The sequence below is a fragment of the Carcharhinus amblyrhynchos genome, unplaced genomic scaffold (assembly GCF_965287045.1).
Source record: "Carcharhinus amblyrhynchos unplaced genomic scaffold, sCarAmb.v2.hapA scaffold_39, whole genome shotgun sequence".
NCBI lineage: Eukaryota > Metazoa > Chordata > Chondrichthyes > Carcharhiniformes > Carcharhinidae > Carcharhinus > Carcharhinus amblyrhynchos.
Window position 1 is genome coordinate 880,551 of NW_027649780.1, and position 15,084 is coordinate 895,634.

The following is a 15,084-nucleotide window of genomic DNA, read 5'->3' on the forward strand; positions in this document are numbered from 1 at the left end:
CATTTAAACCTCTCCCAATCCTCTTCTCGCCCAGTACTCTTAGCTACTCTAAATTCCTCCGCTTTTAATTTAACACTTTCCTTCACCTCCTTCGTTATCCATGGCTTATTACCTCTCTTTCTACTATCCTTTTTGACCATCGGAATAAATTTCCGCTGAGCACCAAGAAAGATCTCCTTAAAGATCCTCCACTGCTCCTCAACAGACCCTCCCTCCAACGCGCTCCCCCAGTCCACATTCGCCAATTCTTCTCTCATCCTACCGTACTTCCCTCTATTCAAACAGAGGACGCATGTCCGGGAACCCACTTTCTCCTCCTCCATCTGCACCAGAAACTCCACCATACAATGATCACTCTCCCCAAGAGGATCCTTCACCACCAGGTCCCTAATTCTACCCACCTCATTACATAGCACCAGATCCAAGATAGCTCGCTCCCTCATCGGCTCCAACACACACTGTTCGAGGAAACTATCCCGGCAGCATTCCAAGAACTCTTCCTCGAGCCCCCCGCGTCCAACATGGGTCGACCAATCAATATGCAGATTGAAATCCCCCATAACTACTGCCGTCCCATTCCTGCACGCCGCACTTATTTGCGCATTAACAGCCCGCCCCACCTCCAGATCATTATTCGGGGGCCTATAGACGACACCCACCAGCGTCTTCCTCCCTTTGCTGTTCCTAATCTCCACCCACAACGATTCCACCCTCTGCTCCTTGGCTCCAATATCATCCCTTGCTACCACCCTGATGCTATCCTTAATCAGCAGAGCTACGCCCCCCCCTTTTCCCTCCTGCCTATCCTTCCTAAACACTTGATAGCCCTGTACATTCAGCTCCCAGTCCCTGTCACCTTGCAGCCACGTCTCTGTAATGGCCACCAGATCGTATCCATTTGTGTCGATCTGCGCCACCAGCTCATTCACTTTATTCCGAATGCTTCGTGCATTCAGGTAAAGCGCTTTCATCCCAGCCTTCACCTGGACCCTATTTGCCGTAACGCCACCAACTATACTCACGCCCCCTACTCCCTCTATTATTGGGACATCCTCGGCCTCTTCCCTTACCTGTACCCTCTCCTTAACTTTAGACCTCGTAACATCACCTACCCTCGCACCGTCCCCCCCCCAATTAGTTTAAAGCCCTGTCTACAGTCCTCTTTACTCGATTCGCCAGGACTCTGGTCCCAGCACGGTTCAGACCAACCCCATCCCGCCCGAACAGGTCCCACCTACCCCAATACTGGTGCCAATGCCCCATAAATTCAAACCCATTCCTCCCACACCAATCCCTGAGCCACCCATTCACTTCCATAATCCTGTCAACCCTACACCCGTCTGCACTCGGTTCAGGCAGGAGCCCAGAGATAACCACCTTGTCGGTTCTACTTTTTAATTCCATTCCCAGCTTCTCATACTCCCTCCCCAGATCCTCAGTTCGCATTTTGCTTACATCGCCGGCACCCACATGTACTACAACGACCGGATTCTCACCCTCCCACTCCAGGTTCCTCTGCAGCCCAGCTGTGACATCCTGTACCCGAGCACCAGGCAAACAACACACCTTTCTGTGCACTTTGTCATTGTGACAAAGGATAGTGTCAATACCCTTCACCCCACTATCCCCAATCACTACTACGTTCCTTTTCCCCTTCTCTTTGCCTATGTCCTGCTGCATCACTGTACCGTGTGCAGTTTGCTCACCAACCTCACCTGCCTCATTCTCATCCAGCGTGGAAGCAAGAACCTCAAACCTGTTATGCAGATTAAGAGGCTGAGGCCTCCGCTCCTCACCCCCCTTCCTCCTCCCAGCAGCCCCCTCTTTTCCCTGACCCTTAGAGTTAGTCACTTGCACCCCATTGACAATGGCACCCTCTCTCCCCCTGCTGAGCCTCAGTGACTGTAGCTCAGAGGCCAGCTCATTTACCCCGAGCTGGAGCTCCTCCAGCAACCTGCACTTACTACAGACATGGTCACTGGGATGGACCCTAGGGTCCACCAGTTCCCACATCATACAGAAACCACACATCACATGCCCCTCCATTATTCAGTGTAGTAGTTTTGAAAAAATTTTTTTTTTGTTGTGTTTTTTTTCCTTGTTTTTCAAACGAACTCACCTGGCCTTTTTTCCTTCAAGCCCTTTTCGATATTAAGCCCTAATAGCTCACTCTACTTCCCTCTCACTCCACTGCCCACTCAGACGCTGCCCGCTGTCTACACCAGGCCTCCTTTTAAACCTGGTGCTGATTTAAAGCTGATGGCCCACAACTGCCTGCTAACCACTCCCTCAGAATTCTTAAAGCAGTAAATACAATAAATAAATGCTTTAAACAGTTCTACAAAGAACAAAGTGCTTTAAACTTATTTTAAACAGGCTTTTAACAGGTAAAATTTTAGCTCTCTCTCTGCTCCTTCACTCGTCTGCTCCAGCAAACAATGGAAGGCTTCACCGTGTGAATTTTCCTCCAAATCATTTATATATATTACAAACAGCAAAGGTCCCAGCACTGATCCCTGAGGAATGCCACTTGTCACAGCCCTCCATTCAAAAACACACCCTTCCACGGCTACCATCTATGGCCGAGTTGGCTCTGTCTCCACTTTGGGAGCTGATCTCTGATACCATGTGACTTCACCTTGTGCACCAGTCTGCTATGAGGGATCTTGTCATCCACTACCCTATCTTCATCAATCATCTTCGTCACTTGCTCGAAAAACTCAATCATGTTAGTGAGACATGACCTCCCCTTCACAAAACCATGTTGCATGTTGTAGATGTGGCGGGGATACGGTGGCCCAGGTGAAATACTCTGAGAGATTCGGTACAGACTCGAATCGCTAAATGACCTCCTCCTGCACTGTAGGGATAGAATGATGCTCATCAGTCGTAACCACTAGGATAGTGACTGGCATTCAGCACTGGGAATTCCACTGAATGTCAAGAAGAGATGGTCGGATTCACTCATGGTTGGAGATGGACGTTGCCTACTACTTGTGGGTTGTAACTGTTGCTTGCCTCTTATCAACCCAAACGTAAATGCATCTTTGGCTGGACATCATCAAGGAGAAGTTTATCATCTGCGGAGTCAAGAATTAGGCTGAAAATTGTGCAAACTTTAGCGAATATGCCCACTTTTGACCTTGTGATGAAGGGAAGGTCATTGATGGAGCAGCTGGGGATGTTTGCACCTGAGACATTCCTGTGAAGAACAGTACATGAAAAACATGGAAAATAGGAGCAGAAGTAGATCCTTCAAGCCTATTCCGCCATTCATTATAATCATGGCTGATTATAAATTTAATATCCTGATCCCACTTTCCCCCATATCCCTCGATCCTTTTTTTGTTAAAAGCATGCAACATTTCAACTATATTTTGTGGTACGGAGTTCCACAGATTAACCACTCTCTGGGAAAGGGATCATTCCTTGCTTCTTTCCTCAAATCTCTTATTCTCAAACTATGATTTAGAAATAGGAAAGGATCGGTAACGTTTTCGATAGGCCCCCAAATAGTAATAGAAATGTGGAGGAAGAAATTGCAAAGCAGATTATGGATAGGTGTGGAGGTCACAGGATAAGTTATCACGGGTGATGTTAACTTTCCAATATTGAGTGGAACCTTTGTAGATTGAATAGTTCAGATGGGCACTTTTTCTACAGTGTGTGCAGGAGAGTTTCCTGACACAATATGTGGATAAGCGGACCAGAGGTGGGACCACATTGGACTTGGTACTGTGTAATGAACCGGGCCAAGTGTTAGATTTGTTTGTGGGAGAGCAATTTGGAGATAGTGACCACAATTCGGTGTCCTTCATTATTGCAATGGTGAGGAATAGGGCCATATGGCAGGGCAAGGTTTATAATTGGGGCAGGGGTAATTATGATGCGATTAGGCAAGAATTAAGGAGCATAAGATGGGGGCAGAAACAGTCAGGTATGGGCACAAATGAAAAATGAAGCTTTTTCAAGGAACAAATGCTGTGTGTCCCTGATCGGTATGTCCCTGGCAGGCAGGAAGGAAATGGCCGAGTGAGGGAACCATGGTTCACAAAGGGGGTTGAATGTCTTGTCAAGAGGGAAAAGGAAGCGTATATAAGGATGAAAAAACAAGGTTCAGGTGGGTCGCTTGAGCATTACAAGGTAGCTAGGAATGAGTTAAAAAAAGGGCTTAGGAGAGCTAGGAGGGGTCATGAGAAGTCCTTGGTGGGTTGGATAAAGGAAAACTCTAAGGCTTTTTACTCTTATGTGAGAAATAAAAGAACAACCAGGGTGAGGTTAGGGCCAGTCAAGGATAGTAGTGGGAACTTGTGCATGGAGGCAGAAGAGATAGGAGAGGCGAAGAATGAATACTTTTCTTCAGTGTTCACTAAGGACAGGGGCCATGTTTTTGAGGATGAGTGTGTGATACAGGCTGATAGGATGGAAGAAGTATATGTTGTGAGGGAAGATGTATTAGCAATTTTGAAAAACCTGAGGGTGGATAAGTCCCCTGGGCCAGATGGGATACATCCTAGAATGTTTTGGGAGGCAAGGGATGAGATTGCGGAGTCTTTGGCTTTGATCTTTGAGTCCTTACTGTCCACGGGGATTGTGCCAGAGGACTGGAGAGTGGTGAGTGGAGAGTTCCTCTCTTCAAGAAAGGAAATAGGAATGACCCTGGTAATTATAGGCCAGTTAGTCTTGTTTTCGTGGTCGGTAAGTTAATGGAAAGGATCCTGAGAGAGATAGGATTTATGACCTTTTGGAAAGATGCAGCTTACTCCGGGATAGTCAGCACAGTTTTGTGAGGGGTAAGTCCTGCCTAACAAATTTGATTGAATTCTTTGAGGAGGTAACTAAGTGTGTGGATGAAGGTGGAGCAGTTGATGTCGTATACATGGATTTTAGTAAGGTGTTTGATAAGGTTCCCCCTGGTAGGCTCATGAAGAAATTGAGGAGGTGTGGGATAGAAGGAAATTTGGTCGATTGGATAAGTATCTGGCTGTCCCATAGAAGACTGAGGATGGTGGTGGAGGGAAAATTTTCAGACTGGAGGCCAGTTACGAGCGGTGTACCACAGGGGTCAGTGCTGGGTCCTCTGCTTTTTGTGATTTTTATCAATGACTTGGAAGAGGTGGCTGAAGGGCGGGTTTGTAAATTTGCTGATGACACCAAGATTGGTGGAGTAGTGGATGAGGTGGAGGGCTCTTGTAGGCAGCAAAGAGACATTGATAGGATGCAGAGATGGGCCAAAAAGTGGCAGATGAAGATAAGCGTGAGGCGATTCATTTTGGTAGGACTAATTTGAATGTGAATTACAGGGTCAACGGCAGGGTTGTGAGGAATATGAAGGAACAGAGAGATTTTGGGGTTCATATCCACAGATCTCTGAAGGTTGCCACTCAAGTGGATCGAGCCATGAAGAAGGCTTATAATGTGTTAGCGTTTATTAACAGTGGGTTTGAGTTTCAGAGCTGTGGGGTTATGCTGCAACTATGTAGAAACTTGGTGAGACCACATTTGGAATATTGTGTTCAGTTCTGGTCACCTCACTATAAGAAGGATGTGGAAGCATTGGAGAGAGTGCAGAGGAGATTTACCAGGATGCTGCCTGATTTGGAGGGTAGGCCTTATGAGGAAAGGTGGAGGGAGCTGGGGCTTTTCTCTTTGGAGCAGAGAAGGATGAGAGGCAACTTAATAGAAGTTTATAAGATGATGAGGACGATAGATAGAGTGGACGTGCAGAGATTATTTCGTTGGGTGGATGTAGCTGCTACTGGGGGCATAACTATAAGGTTCATGGTGGGAGATATAGGAGGGATGCCCGAGGTAGGTTCTTTCCTCAGAGAGTGGTTGGGGTGTGGAATAGACTGCCTGCTGTGATAGTGGAGTCGGACACTTTAGGTACTTTTAAGCAGTTATTGGATAGGCACATGGAGCACTCTAGAATGATAGGGAGTGGGAAAGCTTGACATAGGTTAGACGTAGCTCAGCACAACATCGAGGGCCAACGGGCCTGCACTGTGCTGTACTGTTCTATGTTCTATATGACCCCTAGCTCTGGACTACTCCATTGGATATTCTGCTCCATTCTGCCTGAATCCACCCTTTGTAATCCTGTTGGAATTTTCAAAATTTCTATGATATACCCTTTCACTATTCTAAACTGCAGTGAATACTATCCTAACTGACTTAGTCTCTCTTCATATGACAGACGTGCCATCCCAGGAATTAGCCGATAGCAAGGACATCCTTTCTCGGATAAAGATGCTAAAGGTGGCACGGTGGTTAGCACTGCTGCCTCGCAGCATCAGGGACCCGAGTTTGATTCCCAGCTCAGGTCATTGTCTATGTGCCATTTGCACATCCTCCCCATGTCTGCATGGGTTTCCACCAGGTGCTCAGGTTTCCTCTTACAGTCCAAATAAGTGTGGGTTAAGTGGATTTGCCATGCTACATTGCTCCTTAGTGTCAGGGGTACTAACATGGGTAAATGCATGAGGTTATGAGGATAGGGCCTGGGTGGGACTTGGTCGGTGCAGACTCGATGGGCCAAATGGCCTCCGTTTGCATTGTCGGATTCTATGATTCCATGAATTCAAATTTGCACACGGTACACCAGCATTTGTTGATGACAGCTTCCATTACTTTAATGAGACTCACTGGCAGACTGGATGGGCAAGAATTTCTGTGTATCCTTTTGTTAAGGAAGGGTATTTCATAAGCAATGGGCGGCACGGTAGCACAGTGGGTTAGCACTGCTGCTTCACAGCTCCTGGGACTTGGGTTCAATTCCCAGCTTGGGTCACTGTCTGTGTGGAGTTTGCACATTCTCCTCGTCTCTGCGTGGGTTTCCTCCGGGTGCTCCGGTTTCCTCCCACAGTCCAAAAATGTGCGGGTTAGGTTGATTGGCCGTGCTAAAATTGCCCCTTAGTATCCTGGTGTGTAGGTCAGAGGGATTAGCGGGTAAAATATGTAGGGATATGGGGGTAAGGCCTGGGTGGGATTGTGGTTGGTGCAGACTCGATGGGCCAAAGGGCCTTGTTCTGCACTGTAGTTTCTATGATCTATGATCAATTTGCATAATATCACTGACAATGGTTTTAATTGTAATCATTTTGCAATAATTGCATGCTCCTCACAAAAAACTCAGTAAAATTAGTCTACTGAATGTTTTATAACATTATGCTTGCTCAATGTTTTATTTTGACAGCCATATTAAAATAGTGAGTTACAAACTGAAATATAGAACACAAAATAGGTCCTAATGTGCAATTGGGAATGACCCCTGCTCTGATGTTCAGAATAAAAGGTGGAAATCATTCTACTTTGCAGAGCCTTCAGTGTTTGTTACATTGCTTACTTAATCTAATCATCACAATCAATTGACATTTAACTGTATTCTTTAATTCCTCTCTGAACTTACTCTGAGTGACTGCATAAATTAATGTGTTGGTACAGCAACTCATGAGCTGAAAAATGAATCCCAATTCCTGGACAAAATATGGTGGGTTTGCTGAAAAATTTACCAGAAACCACAGTCGACTCCATATTGAATAAACAACAAATGTCATCCACAAGAGTATAAAGTTCCCTGATATTAGAAACAGTAAAATAATTGAGTTCCTTCGCTTCTTCATCACTGGGTCACTGGCATGCTCCCCACCGCTGACAGCCCGAAGTCTCATGCGGGCTCTTTTCGACACTAAGATGTGCTTCACGGTTAAAGCATTGAGGAGTAAAATCAGAGCAAACGGAATCCCTGGGTTCAGAACATAATGAACGAATTCAATCACTGTCCACACCAAAGATTTACTAACATTCACTGGCACTGCGCAGAACCATGGTGAATTGAAGGCACTGTAGGTACTTGAGTACAAGAAGTACCAGAAGATGTTTTTGACACAGCTCAGCACACTCACGGTCCCAAGAACAACGCCTGCCGTTTTCTTCGTGCAGTAGTTTGTTTTCAGCTTCTGGCAACAGATGGCCACAAATCGATCAAAGGTGAAAGTGACAGTGAACCAGACAGAGCAATCCGTGGCTGCATACAGCACGATGGCATGGATGTTACAAAGTTTGACCTTCCAGATAAATTGAAACTCTGCCCAATAACGAATAGGAATCTGCCTCCATATTAGATCAGTGATAATCACCAGTAGGTCCGCAGTTGTCATGCACAATAGGTAACACGTGATACATTTGGAGAGACCACACCTTCCTCGAGATAGGATCACGATTGTTACTATGTTCGCTGGTAGGAAGACATAAAAATACAAATAGCTGAGGCTTACTTTATCATACCAAATCTCCAGTGACTGCAGCATCTCCCATGTGAACATATACCAGATTAAGAGCAAAAAGCACAATTTGTGAAATGCAAATTGTGTGTCACATAATGCTGTGTCCTCTTTTGAGATGGTTTTTCAAATGTGAAATCTCCGAAACAAATTAGGAAGGTGGTATCTAAACCTGGTGTTATATTTGTTTTATGGACTTGCATCAAAATTCTATTATATCAAAACCGAATTCGGTACAACTGATCTGCGCCTGTACAGAAACCCATCTCCCATTCCTCTTCATTGAAGCAGTTCTTTTAACATCCCCACATAGCACTGCAACTTCCCTTAATTATTCATTGCAGATTGAAATGGCGGTTCTGATCCATTGTCGTACAGCTCTTTGGATCTGATTTTCTTCCCAAATCCATATGGGTTTTATCAGTGACTGTCATAACTCTGGCAACCTCATGATTGGGTATCACCACCCCTCTACTCCACTCTGCTGTGTCAGCACAGTGGTTAGCACTGCTGCCTCTAAGCACCAGGGACCCAGGTTCAATTGGAGCCCTGGGTGACTATCTGTGCGGAGTTTGCACGTTCTCTCCATGTCTGCACGGGTTTCCTCCTGGTGCTCATGTTTTCTCCCACAGCCCAAAAGGTGTGCTGGTTAGGTGTATTGATCCTCAGGGTCAGGGGGATTAGCAGGCTAAATGCGTGGGGTTGTGGGTACGGCACCAGGGTAGGATAGTTGTCTGTGCAAGTTCGATGGCTTGAATGGCCTCCTTCTGCATTGTAGGGATTCTATGATTCCATGAAATCTTGCCTTTGTCTTGAAGGCTTCTATTAATTGATGAGCCAGCTCTCTACGTACATGCAAGCATAAATTTTTCAAACTAATTCACACCTGTGGACTTGAATGTAATGTTTCATGTTCATATTCCCTGCACTTCTGGTTGCCATGCCACCAAAACAGCGTGAATAATTTGGAGAAGGTGCAAAGAAGTTTTACCAGGATGCTGGAATCTGAAACAAAAACAGAAAATGCTGGAAAATCTCAGCAGGTCTGACAGCGTCTGTGGGAAGAGAATAGAACCATTGCTTCAAGTCTGGATGACCTTTTGTCGGATCCAGAATGTTTACCAGGTTGTTGCCTGATCTGGCATGTTTTAAGTATGAAGAGAGTTTGGATGAACTCGGGTTGTAGTCACTGGAAAGACAGAAGCTGAGGGGAGACCTGAAAGAGGTCCATAAAATTATGAGACGCACAGATCGGGTGGGCAGTCAGAGGCATTTTCCCAGGGTTGAAGGGTCAATGACAAGAGGGCACAGGTCAAAGGTGAGAGGGGGAAAGTTTAGGGAGGATGTGCAGGGAATGGGGAGCAGATTTTCTGAAGTAGTTTGCATCCCGTGCAAACTACTTCAGAATATAATCTTATATTTAGAGGCTGTCTTTTAAAATACTCCTTGGAAAAGCTGCACTTCTTGGCACTTTCTATGGATGATATTCTGTTTTCTGCAGGGAAATTCTGAATCTCACCAAAAGTTCCAGCTCACTCGTTAACAATCTGGTTTCCAATGGGGGTACCGTAAGCATAGACATGGGTCTAGGGTGGGGGAGGAAAAACACATTGTTAAGATGGCGGTGCGGGCTCGTTGGGCCAAAGGGCCTGTTTCCCGTGCTGTGTTGTTCTTTGTTCTTTGTTCATAGCTTGAAAGATATGGCCAGTGTCTGGATGAGTTATTCCTGCAAGTCTCTCTTTTTTGGGACTGTGGAATCTTCTTCAAGATAACTTTTTCACATAGAGAGTGATGGACGGTTGGAAGGCGCCGCCAGTGGAAATGGCAGAAGCAGGCAGGTTAGCAACTTTCAAGGTGTATCTTAGTGGACGCATGAACGAGAGGAGAACAGAGGCTTAGAAACTGCACATGAGTAGTGGGTCTAAGTAAGGGTTAGGAATTGATGCAAGCTTGGTGGGCCAAAAGGCCTTTACCTGTTCCTGGGTTGTATTGCTCTCCACTCTTTGAATGACTGGCCTGATGGTCAGTACGATAATAGAATCCCATCTGATACAAAGAACAAAGAAAAGTAAGCACAGGAACAGGCGCTTCGGACCGCCAAGCCTGCGTTGAGTGGCAACCTTCAGAGATCTGTGGATATGAACCCCAAGATCTCTCTGTTCCTCCACATTTGTCAGAACCCTGCCATTGACCCTGTAATCCTCATTCAAATTTGTCCTACCAAAATGAATCACCTCACACTTATCAGGGTTAAAGTCCATCTACCAATTTTCAGCCCAGCTCTGCATCCTATCAATGTCTCTTTGCAGCCTGCAAGAGCCCTCCACCTCATCCACTACTCCACCAATCTTAGTTCATCAGCAAATTTACTAACCCATCCTTCAGCTCCCTCCTCCAAGTCATTGATAAAAATCACAAATTGAAGAGGACCCAGCACTGATCCCTGTGGTACACCGCTGGTACCTGATCTCCAGTTTGAAAATTTCCCATCCATCACCACCCTCTGTCTTCTATGAGACAGCCAGTTACTTATCCAATCGGCCAAATTTCCTTCTATCCCACACCTCCTTACTTCCTTCATGAGCCAACCTTGGGGAACCTTATCAAATGCCTTGCTAAAATCCATGTATACAACATCAACTGCTCTACCTTCATCCACACACTTAGTTACCCACTCAAAGAACTCAATCAAATTTGTGAGGCAAGACATACCCTTCATGAATCCCTGCTGCTTATCCCAGATTAAGCTGCATCTTTCCAAATGGTCATAAATCCTATCCCTCAGGAATTTTTCCATTAACTTCCTGACCACTGAAGTAAGACAGACTGACCTATAATTACCAGGGTCATTCCTATTTCCTTTCCTGAACAGAGGAACGACGTTCGCCATTCTCGAGCCCTCCGGCACTATCACCGTGACTCTAACAAATCTACTTGCCAGGGTATTGGCGCCCTCCAAGTTTAGGCGTAACCTGCCCATCTTATACAGGTCACACCTGCCCTGGAACAGATCCCAATGATCCTGAAATCTGAACCCCTCCTTCCTACATTAGTTCTTTATCCACATGTTTAGTTGCACTATTTTGCTATTCCTAGCCTCACTGGTGTGTGGCACAGGGAGTAATCCTGAAATTACAGCCCTAGACACCCTCTTGTTTAACTTACTAGTTAACTCTATTATGGGTCACCCTCCCCTTTGATCAGTGACTATCAGAACAAGCATCACAAACCATAAAGATAACAACACTTTCTCTCTGAGCTTTGTTTTGATTTTGCTAATCTCTGGAGAAAGACTCCAACCAATCACAGTTCCACAGAAGGTTGGTGTTAATATTTCAATCATATTTCCATATGGATGAACACAAAAGCATAATATTGCAGATGCTGAAAATCTGAAATAAAGACAAAAAGTGCTGGAAATAACTCAGCAGGTCGGGCAGCAACTGTGTGAGTGTTACTGGGGAACTAGATTTGCAGAGGGATGGGAACCAGAGTGCCAGAGCAGATAGTGGAGCGGGGGTGAAAATAAGTGATGTTAATAGTTCATGCAAAATCACAAATAGAAGGGTTGTGTGTGTGGTAATATTCTTCTGAGGTGTGTCTATTTCAATACCAGGAGTATTGTGGGGAAGGCAGACAAGTTGAGGGTGTGGATTGACACATGGAATTATGACGTTATAGCCATTTGTCAAACTTGGCCACAGGAGGGGCAGGACTGGCAGCTCAATGTTCCAGGGTTCCAATGTTTCAGGTGTGATAGAGGCAGAGGGATGAAGGTTGGTGGGGGGGGCATTGCTAGTCAGGGAAAATGTTACATCAGTGCTCAGGCAGGACAGATTAGAGGGCTTGTCAACTGCGGCCATATGGGTGGAGCTGGGAAAGAGGAAAGGTATGACCACATTAATGGGGTTGTATTATAAGCCACCCAATAGTCAGCGAGAATTGGAGGAGCAAATCTGCAGAGAGATAGCTGACAACTGCCGGAAACATAAAGTCGTGATAGTAGGGGATTTTAATTTTCCACATATAGATTGGGAATCCCAAACTATTAAAGGTATAGACAGGTTGGAGTTTGCAAAATGTGTTCAGGAAAATTTTCTAAATCAATATATAGAGGTACCAACTGGAGAGGATGTAATATTAGGTCTCCTATGAGGAAATGAGTTCGGACAAGTGACAGAAGTGTGTGTAGGGGAACACTTTGGTTCCAGTGACCATAATGCCACTAGTTTCAACTTGATCATGGATAAAGATAGATCTGGTCCTCAGGTTGAGGTTCCAAACTGGAAAAAGGCCAAATTTGATGAAATGAGAAGGGATCTGGAAAGTGTGGATTGGCACAGGCTGTTCTCTGGTAAGGATGTAAATGGAAAGTGGGAGGCCTTCAAAGGAGAAATTTTGAGGGTGCAGACTTTGTATGTTCCTGTCAGGATTTAAGGCAAAGTAAATAGGAATAAGGAACCTTGGAGAGTGGTTGTGGAGGATTGCTTCTCTGAGTGGAGGCCTGAGTGGTGTGCCACAGGGATCGGTTTTGGGTCCATTGTTGTTTGTCATCTATATCAATGATCTGGATGATAATGTGGTAAATTGGATCAGCAAATTTGCTGATGATACAAAGACTGGGGGTGTAGTGGACAGTGAGGAAGGTTTTCAAAGTTTGCAGAGGGATTTGGACCAACTAGAAAAATGGGCTGAAAAATGGAAAATGGAATTTAACGCAGACAAGTGTGAGGTATTGCACTTTGGAAGGACAAACCAAAGTAGAACGTACAGGGTAAATGGTAGGACTCTGAAGAGTGCAGTTGAACAGAGGGATCTGGGAATACAGGTACAGAATTCCCTAAAAGTGACGTCACAGGTGGATAGGGTCGTAAAGAGTGCTTTTGGTACATTAGCCTTTATAAATCGGAGTATCGAGTATAAAAGTTGGAGTGTTATGGTAAGGTTGTATAAGGCATTGGTGAGGCTGAATTTAGAGTATTGTGTACAGTTTTGGTCACCTAGTTACAGGAAGGATGTGAATAAGGTTGAAAGAGTGCAGAGAAGGTTCACAAGGATGTTGCCTGGACTTGAGAAGCTGAGTTACAGAGAGAGATTGAATAGGTTAGGACTTTATTCCCTGGAGCGTAGAAGAATGAGGGGAGATTTGATAGAGGTGTATAAGATTTTGATGGGTATAGATAGAGTGAATGCAAGCAGGCTTTTTCCACTGAGGCTAGAGGAGAAAAAAACCAGAGGGCATGGGTTAAGGGTGAAAGGAGAAAAGTTTAGAGGGAATATTAAGGGGGGGATTCTTCATGCAGAGAATGGTGGGAGTGTGGAATGAGCTGCCGGATAAAGTGGTAAATGCGGGGTCACTTTTAACATTTAAGAAAAACTTGGACAGGTTCATGGATGAGAGGGGTGTGGAGGGATATGGTCCAAGTGTAGGTCAGTGGGACTAGGCAAAAAATGGTTTGGCACAGACAAGAAGGGCCAAAAGGCCTGTTTCTGAGCTGTAATTTTCTATGGTTCTATGGGTGAAGAGGGAAATGTTTAAAGGGAATATTGGGGGGATGGTCTTCACACAGGGAGTGGCGGGAGTCTGGAATGAGCTGCCAGATGAAGTGGTGAAAGCGGGCTCACTTTTAACATGTAAGAAAATCTTGGGCAGGTACGTGGATGAGAGGGCAGCGTCACATTTAAATGGTGTGACGCAACCCGCCTCTGCCACTGTCCCAGGCAGCACATTCCAGACCATCATCACCCTCTGGGTATAAAGGATTTTCCTCACTTCCTCCTGACCCTCACCTTGAACCTATAGCCCCCTCGTGACTGACCCTTCAACCAGGGGGAACAGCTGCTCCTTATCCACTCTGTCAATGTCTTCCGTAATCTTGTACAGTCGATCATGTCTTTTTTGTTCCAATGAAAATAAACAAACTCTCTTCAAAATTTAGATGCTCCATCCTGGGTAACATCTGGTAAATCTCCTCTACACCCTCACCAGTACAATCACATCCTTCCTATAACATGATGACCAGAACTGCACACCATACTCAGATTCGAAATGCATCCGGGCTGAGGGATCTGGGTGTTTATGTTCATGAATTGCAAGAAGTCAGTGTGCAGGTGCAGCATGTGATCAAAAAGGTCGATGAGATGCTGGCAGTCATTGCAGAGGGACTGGAGTATTAAAGTACCAACAGCAAAGAACAATAAAACTACAGCATAGTGACAGGCCCTTTGGCCCTCCAAACCTGTGCCAGTCATGATGCCCAAAATAAAATAAAAACTTTCTGCCCTTGTTCAGTCCGTATCCCACTATTTCCCTCACCATTCCTGCACCCATTCAGATGCCTTGAAATGTTGCTCTTGCGCCTGCTTTCACCACCTCTCTAGCAGCGCGTTCCAGGCATCGACCACTCTCTGTGTGAAAGAATTCCCCCTGCACATCTTCCTTAAACATTCCTGCTCTCACCTTGAACCTGTGCCATCTTGTAATTGACACTTATACCCTTGGAAAAGGCCTCTGACCATCCACCCTGTCTCCGCCTCTCATAATATTTTAGACCTTTATCATTTCAGAGCCTTTCCAGTGAAAACAATCCTGGTTTATTCAACTTCTCTCCTCAGAGCCAACACCCTCCAGATCAGGCAACATCCTGCTGAGCCTTCTTTGTACTCTCTCTAAAGCTTCCACATCCCTGATGGTGTGGTGAGCAGAACTGTATGTAATACCCCAAATGCGGCCTAACCAATATTTTACATAGCTGCAATATGATTTCCCAAATCCCGTACCCAATGGCCTGGTTGATGAAGG